Source organism: Scleropages formosus, chromosome 22 (genome assembly GCF_900964775.1).
Source record: "Scleropages formosus chromosome 22, fSclFor1.1, whole genome shotgun sequence".
In the NCBI taxonomy this organism is placed as follows: domain Eukaryota; kingdom Metazoa; phylum Chordata; class Actinopteri; order Osteoglossiformes; family Osteoglossidae; genus Scleropages; species Scleropages formosus.
Genome location: NC_041827.1, coordinates 10,887,527 through 10,895,459, shown reverse-complemented (window position 1 = coordinate 10,895,459; position 7,933 = coordinate 10,887,527). Strand labels below are relative to the sequence as shown.

At 45.7% G+C, this 7,933-nt stretch overlaps 1 pseudogene; it reads left to right on the top strand.

Moving 5' to 3' along the window:
* The first annotated feature begins 562 nt into the window (after positions 1 to 562).
* On the top strand, positions 563 to 6,987 carry LOC114909356 (cAMP-specific 3',5'-cyclic phosphodiesterase 4A-like; annotated as a pseudogene).
* The last annotated feature ends 946 nt before the right edge of the window (positions 6,988 to 7,933 follow it).

The following is a 7,933-nucleotide window of genomic DNA, read 5'->3' as shown; positions in this document are numbered from 1 at the left end:
AAGATGTTAAACTGCTGAAGAGTAAGCAAAGAAACTACAGAAATTATCCTTGAAAACTGCAGTAAATGTGTTTTCTTTTAACAACCACCTGCATGATGTACTTGTCATAGTTTAATTTAAGAAATGTTAATAGTTAAGGACAAATGGATACCGGTAGGCCTTTCCCCCAGCACCCAACCTGGTTCAAACAGAAAATGTTAAGTGAAATACTTTTCCAAAACAAACAGTGTAACAGCACAAAGTGAAATGCATGTGAACAGACAGCAGCAACAACAAGAGTCAGTACTTCACTGATGGTATTTTTTTTTTTTCCACAAACTTTATTTAATAAAGTAATCAATAATACACAGAACCAAAACAATACATTAAAAATCCACAATCAAACAAACCCAACACCATTTTCCTACAGTTGGTCAACAAAATTACTAAGCAACCATTACATAAAATACATTGTCAAGACAAAGTCTTTCCCATAACAATCCCCTTTCTGGCTTCAAAAAATATAACTGAACTTCACTGATGGTATTTTTTGCTGGCATCTTACTGATTCTTTCCTACCAACATGCCTGTCACAGCTCAGGATGTGACAGTCAGGATTGGAGCTAGGGTTAGGGTTGGAACTTTCCGCTTTCTCGGGCTTCTTCTTTCCTGGGGATTTTGCAAACACGTGAACCTTATTCTGTTTTCCGCACTTGACGCAAACGCGTTATCCTTTTTTTCTCCAGCTTTGGGTCACCGTGCCCTGTTTCAGTCTCTACTTGCGCATGAGAGCATCAACACAACAGTTTTCTCACCCAGTTTGTCTTTGTTAGTTCCTGCTCCTTCATACAGCGTGCAGCGTTACAGCTCTCCTTTAGAGAGCAAGGCAGAGCGTCCAGAGCGAGGAGTCGAGCACCGGTAGCCGAGACGGTGTCTTTCGAAAGAATCGAGTCCCTGTTCGACGTAAGTTCCATCCCGAATGTATCGTCTGACGGCAGAACGCGTATCGCCATCGCTCACGCTGACTCGGACAGGTGAATGTTTCCACTAGTCTCTCTCTGGTCTCACAAGTTGCGTGTTTCTCACAGCCTGGAGGTGGACAATGTTCCATCCCAAGAACGGAGTCCTCTGGCTTCGCAGGCGAGTCCAGGTCTGCTGCTGCACCCCTACTTCCCACTGAGCCAGCGGCGCGAGTCCTTCCTGTACCGCTCGGACTCCGACCTGTCTCCCAGGGCCACGTCCCGCAACTCTTCTCTTAGCAGCGACGGGTAAGAGGCTCCCGCTCCATATCTCTGCACTGTCTCTAAACGCACTGTGTATCTCACAAGCTCACCGACCAGCCCTCGGAACTCACAGCTGCAAACACAACTGGGGCCCCACGTGTGTTCGGAAGTCTTTTTTGTTTGTAAGTCCAAAGTCATTTTTCACCACCGAGTCACAATCCATGGAAGGTTAATTGTTATTGAGGTGTCACTTGATTGATTTGATGATTGGCTTCTGTAAATGTCTCAGATAGGTATAATACGTTAAAAAAAAAATACCTTTAGAGACATTAATATTTTTATGCACTTCAAGCTGTGTTCCAGTTGAAAAATTATCCACTTCACCTTTCCTGTTGTTAACCGCTTGGCCAGTTTGGGGTCCCGGTGGTCCAGAGCCTGTTCCAGAAGCACAGAGCCCAAGGCTAGGCAGGGTACACTCTGCATGTGATGACACTCTGTTGCAGAATTTAACAATGACTCAAAATATGACTGAACATTGGTTCATATGGTGGAAAGAAACAAACTAACTGTACCTGAGAATCACGTGTCTCTTTCTGCTAATGTAATGAACACATTGAATAACTGTAAATAAAAATATGTGACCTCCACAAGTTCCCATTGAATGCCAGTTAATGACCGATTGATTGATCCCATAAGCGTACGTAGCGTTCCTCATCATGCTGTTGATCGCTGACACTCAGGATCCCCAGGCAGGAGCTGTAAACACTGTGGAAGTGAGCTGAATTCAGGTGGTCCCACACTCCTTTTCCATTTGCCTGCTCTTTACTGCTATCTCTCAGTTCAGAGGGTAAACGCAAGTCATATTTGTTCCTCTGCAGATGTTTTTAAAAAAGAGTTAAAGAAAAGTGCAATCACAAATAAACTGGAAGATGTTTTTGCCTTTAGCAATTTGTGGCTCAGACATCCAAAACCTGAGGAGCCTGTGCGTAAAATGCTTAGTAATCACTTCTCCTCCAATACTGTGTGTTTCATTCACTGTGACTTTGAAGTCCCATTGTTTGTACCTTCACATGCCATCACCTTCCTCATTCTTGACCTTTCTTTGGACGTTTCTCACACATGCGCTGATGTTCAGAAAGGTCCGTTTGGAGTTCCCAGCTCACCTGAACAGAATGTCTTTGCACTGTGGGAGGAAATTTGATCTACTTTGTTTTATTCACTAATCGTTGTTTGCACGCTTGACTTTTATGTTCTTGTCGTTCCTCTCCTCAGGCTCACAGAAGACTTCATTGTCCCCCCTTTTGCTCAGGTGAGGCTGTTTTGCACACGGAGTCGGTGATCCGAGTCCCTCGGTTCTCGAGCCCTGAATTCCAGCTGGGTTTACCCCTGAGGACGACTCATCCAGCCTAGAGCATCGCTCACAATCGCTCATCGGGCTCTCCTCTCTTTCCAGGTTCTGGCAAGTCTGCAATCTGCAAGAAGCAAGTTTGCCCTCCTCGCCAACGTCTCATCACCCACGGTCAAGTCGGTGTCTCGCTTTCGGTGAAACCTGCCAATCTAAAGTGTCACCGCAGTCAGCAAGAACCATGTTACCACCTCCTCTGTGACAGTCTGTGAGTGTGTGAGAGCGTGTTTGACAGAGTGTGTGTGAGTAGCATTGTGTCACTGAACTCTGAAAGTATGATTCTTCGTGTGGTTCCTCGAACGTGGCGAAGCCTTTTTTCCATCGGCCTCAAAATAATGTTGCGTTCCTCACAATGGCCAGTAGGTGGCGCGGTTCACGTATCCCTGTTGTAACATGCAGGAGGTCTCCGCTGGGAATGCAGCAAACCACTCCGAGGACAGTGCTCTCCAGTACGTTTATACCCTTTGCGCCGCTCACATTCACACTCGCACTCATCCACACACAAACATCAGCACAGTCATGTGACCTCGATGTTGCCTTTATGTGACCTCACAGAGGAGGCCTGCCGGCAGCTGGCTCGCGAGACCTTGGAGGAGCTGGACCGGTGCTTGGACCAGCTGGAGACCATGGAAACGCACCGCTCCGTCAGCGACGTGGCCTCGACCAAGGTGCAGATCTCACCTGTGCTGAATGACACTCGTACCGCGGCACCGACAACCACCGTGTGAGAGTGTGCGACAACTCCCCAAACGTGACCTGCGGTCATCCTTCCGCTGTGTGTGTTTTCTCACTCAGACTGCCCCCCATCTGTGCGTAGCGTCACTTAGGTTAACACCCAGCCGTGTGTGGTGCGTTTCCCGCTGCTGTCCAGCTGGGCACTCTTTGTGCGCACTTAGAGACGCCCGCTGAGTGCTACCGTGTGTGGCGTCTCTCTCCGAGTCTCACTGCTGTAGGATGTATGTCACGTCTCTCCATCTGCTCACCGCTGTGGTGTTTTTCCAAAACGCCAACACTGATCCTGAACGATGTGAAGATTCGGTTGCCAGGGAAACCTTTTTTCTTGCCGTGGAGACTGGTTATGAAACGCTGTGGGTCTGTGAGGACGAGCACGTGCAATGGACTTCACAGGGCTGTGTGTGTGTATTCACTGTGAGAGGAGGAGCACAAAACAAACGCACTCTCTCATCCTGATTGACTCCGCCCACAGTTTAAGCGGCTGCTGAACCGAGAGCCCTCCCACCTGTCCGAGATGAGTCGCTCGGGAGTCCGGGTGTCCGAGGACATGTCCAGCACATTTCTTGGTGAGCGCAGCTGCTGCACTTGGACAAGGACTCCTGTGACGCCAAGCCCACCTGTGCCTGAAAGCTACTCACCTGTCTGCTTATATTTACGCACTCAGACACACATCCTTTCATTTTTACAGCAGTTAATATCTAATATCACAGCTAATATCTTCTGATCAGTTACATTTTTATGCATATAGTTTTCTCTTTTTCTGAACACTCAATGCAACGAAAAGTAACTTTACTACAAATGCGTGACTTTCCAGAGATTCAATTGGTACTATCTCTGTGGATCATTCCGCCTGCGTTTCCTCTTCCTATGATGGCAACAAACATTTGTTGACTAACTTCTGCACAAATTGTTTTTTATGCTGAGTGGTTCAATGCTCTACTGAAAGTTTAAAAGATGAAGCTATAAAAAAACACACCTTACTGTGTTTGTGTGTGTGTGTGTGTGTGTGTGTGTGTGTGTGTAACAACCTCTACTGACCCTACGTATCCATACCTGTCCGCCTCTACTGACCCTACGCACTCATACATGTGATTTCCCTCAGACAAGCAGAATGAGGTGGAGCTCCTGAGCAGAACTCAGCAGCATGTCAGACCAGTGGAGTTGGGGTTTTGTCCCAAGACTCCAGGGCAACTCTGCCTCGATTTGGGGTCCAAACCAAGCGTGAAGATGTGTTGGCCCAGGTGAGCTCCAACATTCATGTGTCACTACTAAATAACACACACAGGTAGGTGCTCATGTACACTGTTATTCACAGAGACGGATACCACTACACATGAGTACACACAGAGGCACTGAGACGTATTAAGTCCAGTATCATGACAGTACTAAAGTGCATCCATCTGGAGGATAAGGTGTGTGTGTGTGTGTGTGTGTGTGTGTGCGTGCGTGTGTGTGTGTGTCAGACTTGGTGAGCACATTGATTTTTCTCTAATTTCAATTTATTGTGCTCTAACACAGAAACGAACACAGTCTTCGGGTTTTGTGGGACTATTACATTCACTCTGTGACTCCTGTTTCTCACACTTGCATTATTCTTTCAAATTCCTCCTTCGCAGAAGGATAAAACATCTGCAGACTTCTCTTGTAACTTGGCCCATCTTTCGTTGCACCACTTGCTGTGGCTGCACTGATGGAGGCGAAGCCGATGCGAGTCATCCGTGGCCGTCTGCTTATTGTGACACTTCCCTGTTTCATCATCCCCTTAGGTGATACTTGGAGTCTTTAAATAGTGGTGACAAGTGACACTTTTCTAACTTCTCCAGGAACTGGAAAATCTGGATAAATGCAACTTCAACATTTTCACTGTGGCTCAGCTGTCCTGTAACCGGCCACTCGGCTGCATTATCTTTGCCATCTTCCAGGTAGGTGTGTGTGGAGATTTGCAAGATGACCAGTCAAAGGCAGGCCTCAAGTCAACTTGAATGGATGTCCATCTGCTCCAGCTACAATTTTATTTGTATCATTATTGATTTATTTTCTATTTTTCAATTGCCAGTTAGTTTTATCAGCATTTGCTTATCTGTGCTGATGTACTTCATTTTATGTTCAATATATAAACTGACTCACTGTCAAAGTCAGAGAGAGCAGGATGAGGAGGAGCTCCTTCAGCCCCTTGGGATTGCAGTCATCTGTTTCATTCCAACTTCTTCAATGGACCTTGGCCGAGTTCACGTGGCTCTGTGTGCGTTTGCATGGCTGTGAGAAGGAAAGGGATCTCATGAAGACCTTCCGAATGCCAGAGGACGCATTGACGGCCTATGTGATGACCGTAGAGGACCACTACAACGCGAGTGTGTCCTACCACAACAGTCTGCGTGGAGCAGATGTTACGTAGTCCACTCATTTCCTACGCTCCACGCCTGCCCTCAAAGTGAGCAAACATCTCATTAAATGTTAACATTCTAATGTTGGACAAAAACGCTTTCCAGCACCACACAACAGCAATATGTGCCTTTACACAACAAGCTCCTTTTTTTATTTCACGAGTGTCCGAATGTGACGGGTGGACACCTTATTCTTCTATGGCTGTCTAGAGCACTACAGTAGAGACAATCCGCCGTGGACAATGATGTCCACTACTCCACCTGATGTCCTTTCTTTTGTAATCTCTGCTGGGACAAACACTCTGCCTGCAGTCCATGCGGTATCACACACTTCTAGTTTTTTCACTAGAGTTGTTAGCAGACCAATAGCTTCTTATGAAGAACTGAAACACCCACCAGGAAGGACCTGCAGGCACATGCCATGTTGGTACTTCTTTTAAAGAGGACCCCCTGAATGAACATGTGTGAATGTGTTTTGCGCTTCCCCCCCCCCCCTTTGTTAGGCAGTCTTTACTGATCTCGAGATTCTCGCTGCTCTCTTTGCAGCTGCCATTCATGATGTGGATCACCCTGGAGTCTCTAAGCAGTTCCTCATCAACACTAGTGAGTCACTGCAGTAGAAAAGTGTAACTCTACAATGTGCATAAACAGAGCACAACAAATCAACGCAACAGCAGTGCGATACTGGACTCTGGCCATAACTTTCTTGTAATATATACTGTAAATTACAAGCAAGGACTGCTGACAATACATCATCTCAAACCAAAACTCTTGGTGAAGGCTTTAATCGCAGCAGAAAAATGCATGAGTCTAACAAACCACAGACTCCTGTCAAGAGGGTTACTTTGCTAAGCTGAAGGATTCAGCCCCAAAGAAAGGAACCAGTGAAACTCCTGGGAATCAGAGTGCCGTCACTTTATACTCGTAGTAGACTCACACTACTGAAAGATTGGTGGAATAGGGAATAAAGCAATGGACACCCAACTCATTTCACCAAAACACATAGCACAGAACCCAACAGCATATCATGTCTTAAGAGACCAACATCAACCCAGCAAATGAGGGCAGAGGGCACTGACATGTTCATGAAAGCATTTGCAGATGCTGGTTTGGATTATCTTCTGGTTCAGTTCATTGAAAAACTGTAATTTTCTGCTCCCCGTGTAGGTCCTAGCAACTGGTATGTCTAAACACATGAGTCTGTTAGCCAATCTGAAAACAATGGTAGAGAATAAAAAGGTGACAAGTTGAGGAGTGCTGTTACTGGACTATTACACTCGCCGCATAGAGGTAAGAATAGACCAGTAGGCTGAGGACTACGGTAACCACAGAGAATGAGTACGGGCTTCTATGCTGTAACCTCCTGAGTGTGTTCTATGTGTGCATGGCACCTTTTGGCATCCCCTTCTTTGCAATGGGATCTTTTTTTTTTTTTTTTTCCCTCAGCTGCTAGCTGGTTCTTCCAAAGAGTTAGCTACAGTTTTTCCTGTTATACCGTATTGTTTCTTGACTTGAAACTTTGTTCAGTGCTCTATGATGAGAAGAGCACTCTATAAAAATACATTGAATTGGATGGAATGGAACTGAATGAAACAACTTCAAAACTGTTATAAGACTGAAGTAACCATTCTGCTCTTGGTATGTATATAAAAGTCATTCAGACATTTCATGTTTCTGTATTTATATGCGTAAATCACAATAACTACTATGGTCTTGTACAAGTGTGTGTCTGTATTAGGGTTAATGTGTATAAGGCTGTAATAACCATCAGGATCCTGTGGGGGGGGGGTCTTACTGCAGGTACTGAGGATCATGGTGCACTGTGCAGACCTCAGCAATCCCATGAAGCCAGCAGTGTACCAGCAGTGCACCGAACGTATCATGGAAAAATTCTTCAGACGGGGACAAGGAGCACGGAGATCGGTGCTATGTGTGATAGACACACTGCATCTGTGGGGAAGAGTCAGGTACAAACGGTGTCTGTGTGTGTGTGTAATTCAAATTGTTTAAATATTCAAGATCAAGGAGGGAAAAAGTATATGAACCTCTAGCAAACGCGGTAATTAAAGTCAGGGTTTCCAATTAGTGAGATGCCATTCAGGTATGTGTGTCTGAGGTGACCTGTTCTATTAAAGAATTCTTCAATTTGGCTGCCTGGCCTTCATAGCAGAGACCTGCTGAAGTGCAACATGACCAGATCAAAAAAG